The sequence below is a fragment of the Erithacus rubecula genome (assembly GCF_903797595.1).
Source record: "Erithacus rubecula genome assembly, chromosome: 2".
Classification (NCBI taxonomy): Eukaryota; Metazoa; Chordata; class Aves; order Passeriformes; family Muscicapidae; genus Erithacus; species Erithacus rubecula.
Window position 1 is genome coordinate 27,948,528 of NC_136685.1, and position 18,770 is coordinate 27,967,297.

Here is an 18,770-nt window from a genome sequence, read left to right on the forward strand (position 1 = left end):
TCAAATGTCAAATGTGCTACTTGAATGATGTCTCAAAGGTGTTGTATATCACCTAGCAATTTGTGGCTTTCTCCTGCCATCTTCCACCAAGAGCATGCGTCAGAAAATTAGGCCCAAAGTGTTATTTAGAGAAATACAGGAGGATGCATATTAAAACAGATTGATGATAGACATAATTTAATATATTGCTCTGTCTTTTCATCTGTACTCCATGCTCCAAAGTTATCTTTAAAGAACATGGATTAAATTTAGCCAAGGGGTAAAATTTGTTGCCAATACTGTGATGCTTGATGAGGTTCTTAAAATATATTTTAGTTGCTGAAAATTTACATAATTTTTGAATTCATAAAATAAACTTTTCCTGTTAATGGACACTAACCTCCATAGGAAAAGCAATTAAAAATACACTGTGATCATGATCCATGAGAAAACAAATTCAACAACTAAAATAACCCATAAAAAGTGGGAAATGTAGTGCATATATTAATTTCTGTATGTTTTACATAAGAGTTTAACATACTCTCCTCCAAGTACAAAACTTTCAGAAGACCTTTATCCATATTAAAAGCAAACTGTATTACTAGAAATTATATCCTATAAAATATAGAGCCATAGAGTCACAGAATGGCTTAGGCTGGGAGAACCTCAAATATTGTATAGTTCCAACCCCTCTGCCTTTCATGATCATTGCAATCAAGTGGTTTGGGTTGCAAGGGACCTTTATGTTCATCTAGTTCCAACTCTCTGCTGCAGACAGGGACCTCTTCCACTAGACCAGGTTGCTCAAAACTCCATCCTACCTGGCCTTGAAGACTTCCAGATTTAAACATCCACAGTATGACTGCTGGTTCTTAAGCATGCTAAGAAAAATGTAATTTAGAATGGAAAAGCCTATTATTCCCAGCAGTTTGGATTTATTATTAGGAGCTGCCAAATGGAAAGTCCAACAGAGGCAAGGCTGTCTCAATCCCATGTCCATGGGGGGCTGCCAGCAGTGAGGCTGAGCACATAACACCCATTTGCTTTACCCCTGATAGCATGGCATCAGAGGTGAAGAATTAAGTAACTGGTACTTGTGTGTGTATTTCACTGGCTTGGTTCCCCTATGTGAAATGCCAAGGTGCTCTAGCTGGCACTAGTGCCATTTTCACTCTTATCTTCTCTGGTGCCTTTTCTGATCTTTTTCTCCTATCTTACCTGATGATTTTGCTCTTGAAGTCATGATAATCTCACCTTCTACTTGCAGTACATAATTTTTATGGCTTTTGTGTTACAGATGTAAGCTGGAAGAAGTGAATTCTAAAGGTTCCAAACCTGGGGGGAAAGGTTAATATAGCAACAGTTTATTTTGGTAAAACCTTGGCATTTTTAAAACTCAGTATTGGTAATTTGAAGAACAGGTATTTCAGGAAGAATACAAGGGGTTTCTGCTTTCCTGTCTTACCATTTCTGTGTATAACAGGCAATAATGAGGTGGAGTGGTATAACATTCATGAGGTAAATTTTTCATAGGCATGGAAAAAATTCAGTCCATTTCCAAGGAGCAGAATCAAAAAATGAGTTGAACTGGTAACAAAGAGAGGAGAAAGGAACACCTTGACAAAATAATGATATCTCTGCTAATGATTGCAAGCAATATATATTCAAGTCTATATAGAAGTCTAATTGCAGATTATTTAAGACATAGACACCTGATCCACTGCAGAAGCATCACATCATTAATGTAAGTGCAGTGATTGGTATCAGCACTCTGTGTCTGCATTTGGCTGTAACGAGCAATTCAGCTAGGAGAATGCATGTTCTCTAACCCTTGATATCATTGCTCATTGCTCTGTGGGATGTTCTCAGCCAATGTATAGTGAACATTAAAATAGGAAACAGTCTAGCACTTGGAAACATTTCCCAGTACAACTCAAGCTGACGTGGCAGGGAAGGCACACTGAAGGTCTGTATTTCCTACTTCACTCCTTTCTTTTGGAAATATCACAGTGAAAATGGGATACAAGCAGCATTGGGGTCATGACATTTCTGCAATGCTGAAACTTTTAGGGGGGTTTAACCATTGCGCCATCACTGCTCAGAATTGTGTTGCTTTTGCTCTGGAGCTTGGCAAAACAGAATGAAATGAATTGGCCAAGAATTGAGTGCTGGCAATTCAATTGTTGACCCAGCAATCACAGATGTTTGCAAGGCAGTTCATGCTGTGCTCTTCACCATCATAGTCAAAACTTGAAATATTCCCCAAACAGTTGTCTTTAACTGGGTTTAAATGGATGGATTATGGACTGAATACATATTTATCACCAGATATGAAACTAGCAAGCGCAATAATAGAAAAAGCCCTTCAGAAACTTGGGGGCTACTGTTGTGTGTGAAGGGTCTAATGGAATACAGGATGTCTTCAATATCCAGAGATCTGTCATTAGGTTCATGCCAACACTTTGTTCTCTGCAGTGTCATAAATGATGTGTCATGCCAACCCTGATTTTAGGCAACCCAAAGAACCATCTGCTGCCTTTATTACAGACACCTTGTCCTGACATGTGCCAGCAGGAGAAGTGGCAGCATAATGGTGCTCAGAGTACCGTGCTGGAATGTGATCTTGGACAACTGACAACAAACTGGGTCTGTTTGCTTTCTTGTTTGGATACTGGGCATGTTTTCCTCTTCACAATATCTTTGTGAACAAAGAAACAGCTTTGCAGCCACCAAATACTTAAAGCTGTCAAAGGTGCATTGTCTGTCTCAACAAAGATGATAAGGAACACCTTTATGTATTTAAATTCCCAGTCTTATCAGTAACATGTTGAAACTCATTGAATGATCTTATAGTTCACTGGTGCACTTGCCTTCTGTTTAAATACAGCATTTTTGCAGGCATCCAATGTGAGTGGATGTGAGCTGTCTGACTGTGGTGAAAAATGAAAATGTTGCACACAACTTTGTCACATCCTGATTTTACATTTTTTGACCTTATTCTTTGAAGAATATTACTATCTTTGAAGGAATAAATCCTGCTGCACATGAACCTGATAGGGGGAAATAGGGTTTTGAAAAGTATAATGTAATTCCCTGCTTGCAGTATGCAGCCATAACTGAGAAGTAATGACTTTTATCTTAAAAAAGAATCCATTGTGCTAGCTGAATCTCTGAGACAGTCAAATTCTGCATATAGCAAAGTTTTGTAATATAATTGTTTTCCACAGGTAACAAACTGAAAAGTTGATTATTAATTATCTGTGCATTATCTTTCAAAAATATATGAATGTAAGGACAGTGTCCCAGAAGGAAGAGCAGTGTTTTACCTTTTCAGTAGGCTAAAACTTAATCAATACTGTGATGTTCAGATACAAACATGGAGAAAAAACTCTTCCTGATAAAAGGAACCTGCCCACCTGTGCAGGCAAACCCTTCCCATCTCTTATCATATAATCAGATACATACTATTGTGTTCAACCACTGTCGGCTGCTAGGTTGAAGGAAGCATTTTCCCATCACTGCAAGCAGAATAATAGCATGAGCAAGGAATAAAGCAGAACTGGCCTGTAGTATGGGAAAAACATCCTCTTAACACTGCTGCAGAAGCAAAGGATTGTATGACAAAACCTACCCCTGAATTCTACATTCTTTGTGCAAAAGAAATACAGGCAAACCAAACATATCCCATGCTGATGATAGCTTTCCTCTTCTCCCTCACACTCACTTAGATCCTTCCTTGTCCAAAGTGAGGAAAAGGTAATTTGAACTCAGAATGATCTGATCAGCTGGGTTGTATGAGAGGGGAGGTTGTGATGTGCCTTTGTACAAGTGCCAGCTTTGGACATGGACCCATCCTTACATGAGGCCAGCTGCTCACAGTGCAGTAGAGCCCGGTGCACATGCTGAGGCTCTGTGGGGTTTCTAGAGGCAGATCTATTGGCAGCAAGCCTGAGGGTGACACATTCGTGTTGACTCAGAGCACAGTGAATTAGTGCCATCAATAGCAGCTCATAGCTCTCTGCACCACACAGCAGTAAGTAGTACAGCTGAACCTGGGTACCTATTGACCATCTCATACTTTGCATCCTCTTTACCCAATCCTTGCACTCGTGTCTAGCTATCTCAACACCATGATAAGCCCCTTAGTGTGTAGACCTAATGCTGGACAATTCAGTGTTTCACTTTGAAGAATTAATTTCTTGTTGTGGTCCAAAATTGTATCTCAGGGTAATTTTCCAGCTAAGTGGTTGCATGGTATTACTCCAGGCTGCCTATAGCAGTGCACAGGATGGATGTGCAACAACTTGTGTAAAACACCATTTTCATCTGACTTTATCAATGGCTAATTTGATTCAGCAGTGACAGGATAAGCTCTTTCAGTATCTGGTTTGTGTACACAATGGTAAAGTATCTTTGCAGGCATTCAGGAAAAGCTCTGTTAATGCAGACTGTTCTCTGAGATGTCAATGGCAGCTTGCTTTGGATTTGTGCCAGCAGTAAAGGCACACACCTGCTTCTGCCTCTCTTGTCCTGGATAGGGAGTGGGATGGGGAGAGCCAAGGTATTGCCCATATCAACTCCATGATGCTATGATGAAAATAAAAAGATATGCCTAGACCCAATATCCAGGCAACCACAAACTGACACAAAACCAGTTACTCCTACTCTCTTGACCAGACAGTAGTAAAAGCCATAATCTTGACTGGAATTCTTTTGTTTACCTGAAAAAATATACTGTTTTTTCCATAGCACCACTTCAATAATTCAAAAGATCTGGCAGTTAAAAAAACCTGAATTAATGGATAAGTTTCACTTGTTTCGTAGCTGTCTCAGCTTCTAAGTCTCATGTTTTCCAGCCTACTTTTATGAGTCTAAAAGCAGCAATGCAGCATTTCAAATCCCAGACAATGTGAGACTTCTAATAAAATAATAAGAAAAAAATATTTTATAGCAGACATGGTAGATGACGCGGATCTTTCTTTCATTTTATTAGTGAGCTGCAAAATTTATTTTGTGTCAGAACTGGCTGAAGCATTACAGTAGCATAAAATTGAACAATAACCTGAAAAATAACTTTTATTTTCTTTATTTGTAAGTGGCAGTATGTGTATGACTTTTGGTTGTGAGTAGAATTTGTGATGCTTTCACTCACCATTTTTTATAAAAAGAGTATTACAGGTTTACACTTTGGCAGATACCTGAACCAGTTCATATATGAGGTAGCTGAATACAAAAACAAATAAATGTTCTTCTGTTGGAAATACAATGTGGCCTACCCTGACACATCATCTTTTTTTCCCAAAACTTATCTCAAACTTCTCAAAACTTTTCTTCAGGGCAATCAAAACCTAAGACACTTTCAGATTCAGTGAAAATGAGATGGCTTCAATGGTTAGTGAAATTTGTAAGCAGACTGACTGTAGTAATAATGAAAGTATTTGCCCTCAGATGCAACTTTCTTTTCACTTTGGTATGACATTTAATGCTATGTAAGGGCCAGAAACCTTCCAAATATTATTTCTCATATATTAACTCTGAAAAAGACAGCATTGTATTGCAAAAGCCCTTTATTTCCACTGACTCTATTCAAATGCTTGCCTGATTGTAGAAAAACAAGATACCGCTTTGGACTTTGCATCAGGATGGCATTTCACCTGTGTGTTTCCATTTTCACACCTTTTGAATTATTATGATCATTAGGATTGTAAAATCTCAGCATTTCAGAAGTTTCTATCTAATCAATTGTTTCTCTTTCAAGACAGTAGTTTTTTAAATCCAAAATATAGGTACAGCTGTGGTAGATTTAAACAAATGACCTGACAGTACTGAAGTTGTACAATATGATTTAAATTTTGCAAGGATGCATTTTTAAACAGTTGAGGTTGAAAACGTTAACAGAAGCTTTGAAAATAATCAATTAAAGACAATCAGGATAGCTTAGTGATTTTCATATTCTAACTAAATAGAAAATACAAAAAAATAAGTTAAAAATAACACAGTTGTTTGTATTAAAACTTACGACTAACATATTCAAAAACAAAAATATCATAGATTGGAGGCTATCTACATTACATATTTTTGTACTCCCATGCTTTAGAAACTTCATTGTTGTCTGACACCAACGATGTACACAAAGCTTTTAAAACATTTTCACTAATAGATGTGCATTTTCAGGAAATCAAATAAATAAATGAGACTTATGCTTTAATTCACCTTCAAATCTCAACAAAGTATTTCTCTCTCTCTCTCTCTTTTTTTTTTTTTTTAATGTGATTGCAATCCCAATGGTGGAGATCTCTTGTGCCAGTCCTGTAACAAACCAATACAGAGCTCTCCAAGCTCTGGCCTCAGGGCATACATGACTGTTTAGTCCTTGACAAACACAAAAAAGCAAGGGAGAAGCAAAACAGGGTTGAATCCCATAAGATTTTTCTTCTCTTTCCTTCAGTCTTGTCACACCACACTTCTGTCTCTCTCTCTCCTCTTTTAAGCTTATTATGAGCGCTGAGTGCTCATTTGAACCATCAGTCACACACTGTAGAATAAATCTATATGGATTTATTGTATTGTTGTGCTTCCCAGCTCTCAGAAGGATATACTCTCATTTTAAAAAGAACTGTAAATCTCATAGTATATAATCAAACAGAAGATTGGGAAAGATAATTTACACAAAAGACAATGATGATCAGACACATAGAAAGTGGGGGGAAAGCATCTAGTTGAACATTTTAACTGTTGTTTTTAGGTTTGGTCTCAATTTTCATTTGTATTTCAGAAGCAAAATCAAACAATACATTTATTAATCATAGAAATTATATCTAATTAGTGAAAAAAAAATTCAGCAGAAAGAAGGCATAGCTCCAGAGCAACTAGATAAAATAAACTATCCCTGACCTCAGAAAAATGCAGGCAAGTATGACAAGAGAAAAATAAGGCAAAATATTGTGGAGTTGGTATTGGATATAAAATTGTTTGTGGAAATCTCATTTGATATTGCCAAAACATAAATTAAAAAGTTGTGATGCATTTGACTTGAATACTCAGACTGACCCATCAATACATACAGTCATCTTGCTCCATCTGGCACCTGCCAATTTATACTTCAAGTACTGTATTTTCCTCCATATAAATTATACAGAATATTAGAATTAATTCAGAAAGCAGTTATGAAGTGAAGTTACCTTATGGGAAGAGCTAGTAATCCTAAATCTGTGAAGCTTACTTAACATGACAGAGATTTCTGGAGGAAACAACAGTGTATGGTGCTATTCAGGGAAGCAGGCTGCCCAGAGAAGTTACAGAACCTGGAAGTGTTCAAAAGATGTGTAGATGTGGCACTTGGGGACATGGTTTAGTAGTGAACATGGCAATCCTGGGTTAACAGCTGGAGTCAATAATTTTAGAGGCTTTCTCCAGCTTTGATGATTCTATGATTCTATGATCTATGCTACTCAGTGCACAGGATAAGAGAACTGTTAATGGTAAGTGCAACCTGGGATAAAGCAAAATGTGCTTTCAGTATAAGAAAATACTTAGCATTAAGGTTTGATCTGCTGAGCTATGGAATATCCTTCCAACAGCCAGGGCAGAAGACCCAAGGCAGAAATCACTTGACACACAACCTGACCATTGCTGGGTGCTAGCAGGAGCAGGCCCTGGGATCACTGAGAGGAGGGAGAAATTGGGTGCAGGTGCAGCTGCGGCCAGAGACTCAAGGCTCCACCCCTCCCATGACAGGGCAAGGGAACAACCTGGAGAAAACTGCTTTCAGAGACTCCACAGTAGAGTCCACCCAATACCCTGCACTTCTGCTCTCATCACTGCCTAGGAAAATTTGCTCAAAAAGTACTGCTGTTGCACTGAGGAAAATGTAATTAGTTTCTATTGCTGCCTTTCAAAAAAGGATGAAAATTGAAATTGTTGGATGTTGACATGATTATTAAGTATTACTGCAGTGAGATATTTAGGTTTGACACATGGGAATTTGCTAAAGAGCAATGACAGTTAATGCAAATTTATTTCCTGTAGCTTCTCTTGGCATTAGAGTTTTTAAACAAATCTTCAAGCAGATTACTTTCTTAAAACCTAGCCAAGAGACTCAGAATTGTTTTTTGACTTCTCCTTCCCTCACTGCCTTTAATTTGATGAACACTAATATCAAATGAAAGCACATATGCTGTGCCCTTCGCACTTGCAATTCCTTCTTATGTAAAGTAAAACCAAATGCAGTTTTCTCTGCAGAATGTATTTCTCAGCATTTCTAACTGACTATTGGTGCTTTGTTCCAACACCCTATGGACTATATTTCTTCCATAACTGTGTTTCTTTTTTTCTATTTTTTTGAAGGGTATTTTAAATCCTGCTGTATTTTAAATCTTTTTTTTTTTTCTGCAAGCCTGCATTGCAGTATTCTAGTGGGTTTTCTGGTTCCCTTTTTCCTTTTGAATCTGCTTCTACCTTTGAATCATTCCTCTCCCTCTACAACTTCTCAATAATTGATCTCCTTGCATTAATTCTATTCCCGTCTTTACTTGCACAGTTCCAACACCCAGCCTGTGTCCATTCATTTAATCCTGTCTCTAGTGACTTTGACACTTTCCTGAAGTTCCTTATTTAGTCAGGGACTAAATGAAAATTCCTGTGGCTGTGTCTGAAACCACTGACTACAGCAATGGTATGAAGGTTTCCCTATATCATTGTTAGCATGCTGTGTGTTAAAAAAGCCAGTTCCTTATTTTTGCATTAACCTAATACCATGCAAGTTGAAGGTAGCTACAGCACTGAGTTCCCCATCATAAGCAGCCTTTAGAGAGCCTCTGCTGACAAGAGGAAGCTGACCTTTTAAATTGCATTGATGTATTTTTATATCTCTCATTTATTCTCCATACATAATTGGTTAATTTTCCCCCATTTGCTTTGCAATTCCCAAACAACCAAAAATCGATCATTATTTGTCATATGAGAAAAAGCTTTTCATCAATCTTCTGTGAATCCTATAAATATTGCATTCATTTATTATGTAATAAAGTTTAAAAGCCACTTTAGATTGTTTTGACCAAATTATTTAAAGCAAAAAAATTGTAAGTGAAATGCTTTCTATTTTAGTAACATACTAGCTTAATTATGATTTTGTAATTATATATTCTAATAAGAACTTCGCAATCCCTTGCAGTACACAGAAGCATCTTTTCATTCACTGTTTTCAACACACAGTTATCAAAATATCCTCAAAATGTAATTAGTTTTTATGTTTTCTTATGATTAAAGCCATTGCAGAGGATGTTTCACACAAATCTGTTATCCAAAAATGAACATGCATAGTGCTGTGTATCCTATATCTGGATATTCATTTAGGGCACACAGCCAAATCTGGCAGTTGTCTAGAGTTGTGTTTTTATTGGGCAATCAGTTGAACGTTCATTCAGCATTTTTCCATATTTTGACAGCAAACAAGCACAATCAACAGCTGCTTCTCTGACAGGAATCATTCTTCCACTCATATTACCCAGTTTTAAATCCTAGACACAGTAATACATGAACCATCCCTGTGATTGCCCAAATTTGGCAATCTTTATCATCCTACTCTGTATTTTCTCCTCCAGCAATTTTTCTGAAATTCAAGCTTTCTGGTTTTTGACCTATATAAACTTCTCAGAAAAACTGTTTATTTACTCTTCTTGAATGCCCTCCTGATACACCAACCACTTGTGCACACTGTTACCAAGTTTCTTTGTCAGAGTATCTATTGTGGCTTTTTTTTTCTTTTATTTTTTTCTTCCAGGAATCAGGATTGAGCCTCCTAGAATATTCCCAGACTGGTGGTTTCACTCAGCTTCACTAGCCCTCTGCATTATTTCCACAATGTGCATGTCTGTACTGCACACAGGAGCAGCACAGGAAGAGCCCCAGGTTATCACTGGAGAGGCTGGCTCTGAAATTGGAAGCTGTGCAGTTGATTTCATGTGGCTTTGCATCTGGGATCCCAGTCCTGCTTCTCAGTTCAGCTGCTGGTGCCTTTTGTCTCCAAGTCTGCACAAATGCAATGCTAGCTAGAGGATACAGACCAGTGCTGCATTGAACCTAGCAGAGATATCCATAAATCAATAACCTATTTTTTAACAAAATCCTGGACTAGTAAAAATGCTTAACCCAGCCATATGATCTAAGGATTTAATGTCATTTCACATGGAAAAGACAGCTTCCTCAGAACTCAAATTGCAGAAGTGGTTTCTAGAATCTCCTACATCATACCTAAGCCATCAATTACTTCCAGGTTTCCCTAAGTTAGTCATTAGTGAGAATAATCCATATTCATGGTAGGTATCTCTAATAAGCAATGCTTATCAGTGCATCCAGGCTTGACAGAACACCCTTTTTGTGGCAGCTCTAATGCACAAGCACCCAAACTATAAAATTCTCCTGGAAAAAAAGGCAGCTCTGGACTGATGGAGCTGCTGTTCCCCAAGGTTGTCTTCATTCAGAAGGGCTGTCAGCTCATTCCTTTTTACCTGGACAAATGGGGAGGCACCAAAAAGCACATGGGATACATGTGGATGACCCCATCCCCACTACTCACTGCCACATGCAAAAGAGGGGCAAGGTTGGCAGATGGGCTGATTGATAATACATCTTCTCAAGTGGATTTTTGTGATGAAGGAAATTAGGTTTCTCTAATGGCAGCTCTGCCATTTATAGGAACAAGCTGCCAGTTTTCTGCTCAAATCAGTGGAGAACACGATTACCAAGAAATGCTTCCTCCATCTAATGGGAAAGAAGTCTGCAAGATGTATTCTCCTAACAGCAGAAGTCCAGCCAAGGTTAAGGAGAGATAAAATAACAAAAAAATTACAAGCCAGACAAGAATTTATCTGTGCAGATATATATATAAAAAAACTCATCCAAACTGTCAGGCTGGCTTCTGGACTATTCAGCAACCAGAACCTCTGCAATAAAATCTGACTTTTGAGATCCACAGGCATGATCTGGTGCTGAACATCTTTTAGTACAAAGCTGCTGGATTTCTGAGGCAAGTCTGAGGCATGTTTAGGCCTGGTGGGACTTTTATCAGCGATGCACAACTACTCCAGGTTTTTTGGGTTTTTTTGGTTGTTGGAATTGACTCTGTGGTACCACAAAGCAGTAACTAAAGCCTATCCCAAAATAACCAAGGACAAAACCAAAAAATGGCAGCCACTGATAATTTCAAAACTGCCTTTTTAAAAAGCTTTGAGACATTCACATGCTCCTGATAAAACAGACGCAAGTTTCATTTAAATCATTAATCTCCCACAAACTGAAATCTCTTTCACAGAAATTAAATTTTCAAATATCCATGAGTTTAACCTGCAGTAGATTCTGCCCGCAGTACAATCTCAATCAGATTTCACAGAAACAAAAGGTGCTGAGAACTCACAAGGATGTCTCACGAAGCTGGTTTTGGTACTCCATGGCAATCAGCTTCTCATTTATCCCAACCCAGCATCAATCTGACTCCCTGCCTTCACAATCAATTTTCTGTTTGCATGTCTGGATGCTAAATCAGTTGGGGACAAAATTATTGAAAGAATTCTATGCAAACACTAACATATAATTTAACATTGCTGCCACCCAACTGGACTGAAAGACCCCATTAATTAAAAGCAAATTGTCTGCTTTTCAATTCCTCTCTCTGCAAAACAGCTACAGGTTAGGCTTGGCATTGAGAAAGAAACCCACATTGTGAGTCTGAAAAATTATTTTTATGGAAGTTTTCTTCACATCCAATTTTTTTTTTTTTTTAGATAAAGGCAAGCAGATAGAAGGGGAGAAAGAACAGGATTTTTTCTTCAGTCAAACAGTCATTTTGTTTACAATAGTTCTCTGAAATAGTTTTCTCTCCCTCTAATTTTCAAACTACATGTCGCACTTGCTAATGAGACAGTAGCACCCAGCATTCCTCCTCCTCGATGTTAAAGACCACCAGCGCTATTAATGCCGTTTACAGCCGATTTACTTCTCTTTTGGTATCACGTACTGAGAAAAAGTCTTGCTACAGAAAGGAGAACCTCCTGCCCACAGAGGCTCGTTCCCTGCAGCGCTGCACTCCCCGGCAGGTGCCCCGCCGCTGCTCCCAGCACCGGGAGCCTTTCCCCGCGCCCAGGCCGGACGGCGGCACCGGGAAGGCAGCGCGGCCGAGGGCAGGCCTGCCCCGCCCCACAGCGTGCCGCGAGGGGTCCCTGGGGAGCGGGCCGCCGTGCCAAGCAGCGAGGGCGAAGCTCGCGTCCCCCCCACCGGGGCTCTCCCGGCCCGCGGAGCCGCGGGAGGGGCCGAGCCGCGGCCCGGCCCGGCGGCAGAGGGAGCACGAGCGCGGGCCGGGCGCACCGCGGGGACAGCGGGGCTCGCGCTGCCGGCAGCGGCCGCCGCGGGAACCGCACCGGAGACCGCTCGGAGCCGGAGCGAGGCGGCACGGAGAGCCCGGCGCGGGAGCCGAGGATGCGGCCGCTAGCACCGGCCTCTGCTTAGCCGCCGGCGCAGCACCCCCGGCGGCGGCTCCGGCACCGGCACCGCCGCCCCTCGGCGCCGGGCAGCAGGAAGCGGCGCTCGGCCGGCTCCCAGCGCCCCCCCTCCCTCCCCGCCCAGCGCAGAGCGGGCGCCGGCGGCACGGGCCGTCGCGGGAGCAGCAGGCGCTGGCGTCGGATGCCTGCGCTACGCCATCCCGGTGCTGCCGCGGCCTGGACTCCGCGGGGAGCACGGGCGATCGGCGGGCAGCGGCGGCCGCTCCTTTGTGTCCCAGGTCGGTGCCGGGGAGCGGCGAGGGGGCGCAGGGTGGTCGGGCAGAGCGGCGGGACAGCGTCCGTCCCCTCCCGGAGGGCTGGGGCAGGCGGGCACCCCTCCGTGCTCGGCCTGTCTGCGGGGCCGCAGGCATGGCGGGCGGGGGATTTGTGGCGGTCTGATCTCCCCCTCCCCGGAGCCCGGCAGGAGAGCTCGGGGAGCCTCTCCGCAGCCCGGCCGGCCGGGCGCCGAGGTGGGGCGGGGGGCTCGGCCGCGGGACAGGGGACGCTTCCCCCGAGCTTCCCCCGGTCGGGGGCGGCCCGTGGTCCCCCGGAGAAGTTTGTGCCCAGGCAGCTTTCGCCGCCGCTGTTGATTGTTTATCGCTCCGAGCCGGCGCCGAAAATAGGTCAGAAATAATGTCTCGCTCGTCCCCGCCGGGAAGTGTCCGAGGGCCGGCTGTAGTATTAGGAACTGCTGGAGGCGATGGTGCCTTTCCCGAGAAATACGGGACCCTCACAAGCTTTGAAACAGCGTTGAGGGGAAGGAGGGCGTTATTTATTTATTTATTTATCTTAAAGGCAGGTTTTCTGCGTGCAGTGTGGAAAGTTGCTGGCCGAGCGTTAGGAATAACTCGCAGCTATTTCCTGGTGCGCGGAGGGCGGCACTGGCGGCTCCCGCCCTCCCGCTCCGAGCGGGAACAGCCCGTTCCCTCGCAGCTCCGGCCGTGCTGTGCCGTGCTGTGCCGTGCCGTGCCGTGCCGTGCCGTGCCGGGCCGGGCCGAGCCGTGCTGTGCTGTGCTGTGCTCTGCCGTGCCGAGCTGTGCTGTGCTCTGCCGTGCCGTGCTCTGCTGTGCCGTGCCGGGCCGTGCCGTGCTCTGCCGTGCTGTGCTCTGCCGTGCCGTGCCGTGCCGTGCCGTGCCTCCCGCAGATGCTCCTCACCCCGTCACCGTCCCCACCACCTCGTCAGTGCTCAGTTAACCCCGGGGCGCGCTCGGCAGGATTTGCATGATCAGTAAGCGCTCTGGTGGAAATAACGTTTATTTCTTGTATTATTTTGAGCAAAATTTCCAACAGAACCTATTCGAAAGCTTTATTTGATAATTACACGTTGCAAGCATACTGCTTGGAAGAGTAGTTGCAGAGCATAACAGATCTTTAAAAATTGTGACTGGGGGATTTGCAAATCATGTTGATACTACAACCAAAGAAGTATTTGTGCTGATGTGTTTAAGCCCGCTTCCCCTTTCTCCTGGTTGCAGAGGATTTTACTGACTGAAAAGTAAACAAGCTACTATTTGAATCTTATATTTTATCAAGTAGAGTGGGCATAAATGCTTATTTTGTTTTATTGGATTTTACTTCGGTTTTTAAGTGGTTCTTTCAACTTGCTCAATGTCTTATAAATAGGCAAAGCCCGAGGTGAAATCCACAGGCACCACCTTTTGGTTTGCTTGACTGGATACCAAGTAGCAAATGCTGCAGAATCTGTATTATTCTGGAAGGGAATGTATTACATTTTCATCCGATAAATAACGCCAAATTAGCATTTTGGTTGTGAAGATGAAATTACTTGGCCTTTCCTAAGGGATAAATAGCACTGTCCAAACCTCATTCAATAAATCTCTGCTTTGCTGGAACATTACGTTTTTTTTACAGTGAAAGAATTCTGGATTTGTGGAGGAACAAATTAAGTACTCCAGCACCGTTTTTATTATTCTGTTTAACAGTTCATTGCCCATTAGAACTGAATTGTTTTGTAGGAAGTGAACAATCTGGACTCTGGCTGTATTTTTGCAAGTACTTTAAATGAATGAAGCACAGAGTTGTGATCTTGTTCTGTTTCTTCCATATGATTATACCAGTAGTCACAGTCTGAGTACCTGCATTTGGTATGTCAGAGCAGAGCTGTAAATCTTAATCTGCATTTTCTTTGGATGTACCAATTTGTTTTCCTTTTCCCACCATTCATTTCCCCCCCTGTAATTGGCATAAGCCAATTCATAAGCTTTCCTTTGGTAATTGACAAAAGTTAGAGAATATGAATTTGAACTCATTCTTTGGAGTGGTTTGAATATCCCTCATGTGAAATACAATCCTACACAACTGGTAAGAGTTGACTGATAAGTGAAAATACTGATTTTAGACTTAAATTAGCACTTTATTAATAAAACTGGTTTGTTACCTTCTATTCAAATTATGGTGGATGTGACTGATCTGGACAAGATTTGGCATGAATAGTCATCAGTAATAGTAATGTGCACACAGCAACCAAAATCTGTCTTCAAAACTGTGATTTTGAAAATGTGCCAGACAAACCAACGCAGTTGTTGGTTCAATCTAATTCCATTGCGATAGAATTTACTTTTGTTTTGAGTTAAGTAAAACCTCAAAAATAACACATTGAGCTCTGTTCAGATTTCAGAAGAGCTAAGCCCTTGCATCTCTTCTGAAGCCCCAGTGGTAGATGTGACACTGTTACCTGACGCTGCAGTGTTGTGGTTTTAACATTTCCCTTGGCAGTACATGGGTTTCAAATCTCAGTTCCAGGACTGTCTCTGGTGCTTTTTTCTCACAAATGTGGATTCAGTTCCCAAGCAGGAAGAGATGTGAAAACAGATCCACTGGTCACTCTGGCAGTCCTTGTTGACTTCGCTAGTCAGTTATCTGCTGAGAAACACACTGACAAATTCTACTGGACTTGGTTGTGGTTTTGAGATATGATAAACACTCTTTGACAGGATGTTTCTATCAGTATCTCATTCTCACCAGGTTACAATCTGGTGTTTTGGTGCAAGCTTTTCTTGCTGGAAGTGATTAGAATGGGATATGAATACCACAGCCATCTGTCTGGCTGGAGAGATGCATAGGAAAGCAAATCCTGGCAAAAGAAGAGGCAGATTACTCTGAGTGGCAAGGTTTTGGACAACTGCAGGTAAAGGTATGGGAGCCTTTTATGAGCTCTGACTCTTGTAGTGGTTTTTTTTTCCTTTGGAGAGTACCTGGTTGCCTACACCAACCTAGGAGGCAGGTGCCCAAATGTTTATTAATGTAATGCTGAGACTACTGGTGCTTGTGCCTCTCTCTTGGTCTGGTTGCTGTCCCAAACAAATGTGAAAGTTAAAGCCGTACCAAAGATGGACCTCAGTGTGAGAATCAATTATCAAGGGTTGTGCATTCTTGTTACTGTTGACCTTGTTTCAGTGTTTGAAGTTGTTATTTTGAAAAGGACTAATGTTTCTCATCCTTGCTTAGTAACTGTTTCATCTTGTACTTCATGTTTTCTGTCTTGAAGTCTTTTTGTTCTTTTTCATCTCCCAATCCCTACAGACCTAGGGGCAGTCTTGGCAGAATATACTCTTGTTAACCAAGGTGGGAGAGTTGCAGTTTTTTGTGTGGGTTTTCCTCTTCACCTTTTTCTCTGTATGGAAAAGTATAGTTTCATTAATGCTTTGTTTCCATGACAGGAAAGATGAGTAGCACCTGTGTGTTGACCAGCCATTGTTCCTAATGGGTATTTGTTTTGACAGCTTGTTGTTGAACGTCAGTTATCTCTGACAGGCTGTGGCTCAGAGAACCTGTAGCCTAAATAAGTATTACTGTGTCAAATATCAGCACATTAATTTCTTTTGGTTAACTGTGAGCATAATTCAGAGGTTCTTGAATTATGAATTATTTAATCTTGCATTCAATATTCCTCCAAATGAACAAGCATAGGAAATGTGATCTTCAAAAGTTTCATATGTTCCTATATCATGGTGATACAGTTCAGTGGTTAGTGGTAGTGCTGGGTTTACATTTTGTCATGATGATCTTTAAAGGTCTCTTCCAGCTTTGATGATCCTGTTCTGTGATTCTATAAGTCAGAATCCTGCTCCTTTAAAACAGGAATGAGAGATTAATTAAATCCGCTCAAAAGTCACATTTTTGGTTCTGTTGAGCTTGTTACAATCATACTATGCTTCTGAAAAAATGCTAGTTCTATGTTTTTCTGCCACAGCTAGGCAAAGTAGTAAAGTATGTCCTTATATTCTGTAATATTAATGCACCATGTGTTTTCTTCTTGGCAAGACACATGGTTTAATGTTTGCTACACATCTGCTGATTTTGGCCTTCTCTAGCATTTTGTTAAGCACCTTTTGAACACATTAATTCATTGGATACATGTCATTAAGTATTGTGTGTAGAAAAAAAAAGTTCCTGTTGAAGTATGAACATAGTTTAGTGTTTATGCTTTCATTTATACCAAAAGCAGTTGGTATTTAGTAATGTGGTGTTGCTGATATTTGTAGAAGTCTGTTCTACAAATCATTTTCCTCGAAGAACAATGTGTGGAACCTTTGTGGTAACAAGAGTATACCACAAATGGTATACAAGGGAAAAAATCTGAAAGGGAGGAAATAAGTTTGCCTGCGTTTTGTGTCACGAAGAAGTCAGGTGAGCAAACTGTGTTTACTTCAAGCAGGAAATTGGTGTCAGCATTGTTCTTGAAAAGAACAGAGAAATAAGAAACAGAATGAAATCTCACAGAGCTCAGCTTACAAGTGGTACAAAAGTTGAAAATGCTAAAAGCAAGTTGAAACAACATTAATTCTATTTTTTGTTAGATGGTTTCAGTGCTTTTTTTGTAATGGATTTTCTGTAGATGTTTTGAAATTGGGAACATTTTTGCTGTGAAGAATTTTGAACTTTATATTGTGAAAGCAGTTTTGTTGGAAACAAGATACAAACTTTCTCTTACCAATATTTTACTAAAAAGAAATAAATAGTGTCCACATTTCTGAATTGCAAGTCTTGTATCAGAACAAAAAAGGAAAATATACAGATTTTGCTATATTTAGCTTTCTAGTGAAAAGTTAAAAATTTGTTAGCTCTAATGCTATAGAATTATACATTTATATATGTATGTATGTGTGCATATGGTTTGCTGAATCTTATTTGTAAAACAAATCACAAACCTGTACACACCATACCCCCAAATTACCAAGAAATGTATAGCATTCAACAGTTAATTTTGCAGGAAGCTTTCACTTGATCTCTGACATTTTGAAATAATAAACAGACTTGTTTTCCAGATGCAAGTCTGCTTACTATAATCACAACCTTGTTCACGTGCTGTGACCTCATGAATTAATCCCTGTTACTGACAATGCCATAAATCACTCATTACCTGTTGCATAAAGAGTATTGAGAGATAATACTTTATTGTTCTTTCTAGCTATAAAAAACCTGAATTCTCTTTATGCTTCAGATTATTTTTTAAAGTTAATAAGCAAGGTTTCCCTTTCAATTTTCATGTTAGAATGGTTTGGAGTACATTTGCTGTCTTCTTTCTATTTAAACTTACAAGGAAAATGAAGTTTTTGTGCTTCTGTAGAAGAAGCTGCACTTTCTCCCCAGGCTGTCAGTTCCATTATTGCTTGATGAGTTTTCTGCATAATGATTGTGTATTTCCATATAAAAAAATCAGTATAAATAGTGTAATTAATGCTCCTGAGTTTTAGTGGTAGAGGCTGTAGTAGCTGCCTATGTAGTGCTTTTAAACTTAATTATAATTGCTTGCCTGTCTTTTTATATGTGGCCAATCTAGCTTTCTATAAATGCATGTATATGTTTTTAAAATATTTTCTGGGTAAATTCTTAGATTATACGAGCTATCAGATAATTCTAGAGCCTGTATTTTCAGGCACCTCTGACCTTCAGTCCCTCACTGCAGTGAAAAAATCCAGATTAAAACATGCCAAGGTATTGAGGATATTTGAAGTACTGAAGCAATACAGCATAGATTGCAGAAAACATGTTTTACTGCTTTACATGTCAAACAGCTTGGAGGAAAAAAACCTTATAATAAGTGAGGACACTTCTAGGTCTGAACATGGAAATCAGGACCTAGATCTCCAAGCTTGTGGCCATTCTGTCAGACTAGACTTCTTCTTCAATGAAGGCCCTTGTTGCTGGGGCAGAAGCTCTGAGCCACTGGATTTTTACTTGCTGTTAATTTTATTTTACACGTTCTTAAGAGACAAGCTGTGGAAGGTGCATTGT

General features: G+C 40.8%; 1 protein-coding gene across 3 annotated transcripts in view; it reads left to right on the top strand.

The window, feature by feature from the left end:
• Nucleotides 1-12,309: 12,309 nt before the first annotated feature.
• The window catches only part of FAM135A (family with sequence similarity 135 member A), a 79,287-nt gene continuing 72,826 nt past the window's right edge, over nt 12,310-18,770 (top strand). For 2 of the 3 annotated variants that reach the window (XM_079297509.1, XM_079297510.1), the window contains exon 1: nt 12,311-12,751. The gene's annotated coding sequence lies outside the window, so the exon portion shown is untranslated. Of the gene's footprint in view, nt 12,752-18,770 lie in introns of all 3 variants that reach the window. The other variant, XM_079297511.1, reaches the window with a different exon arrangement.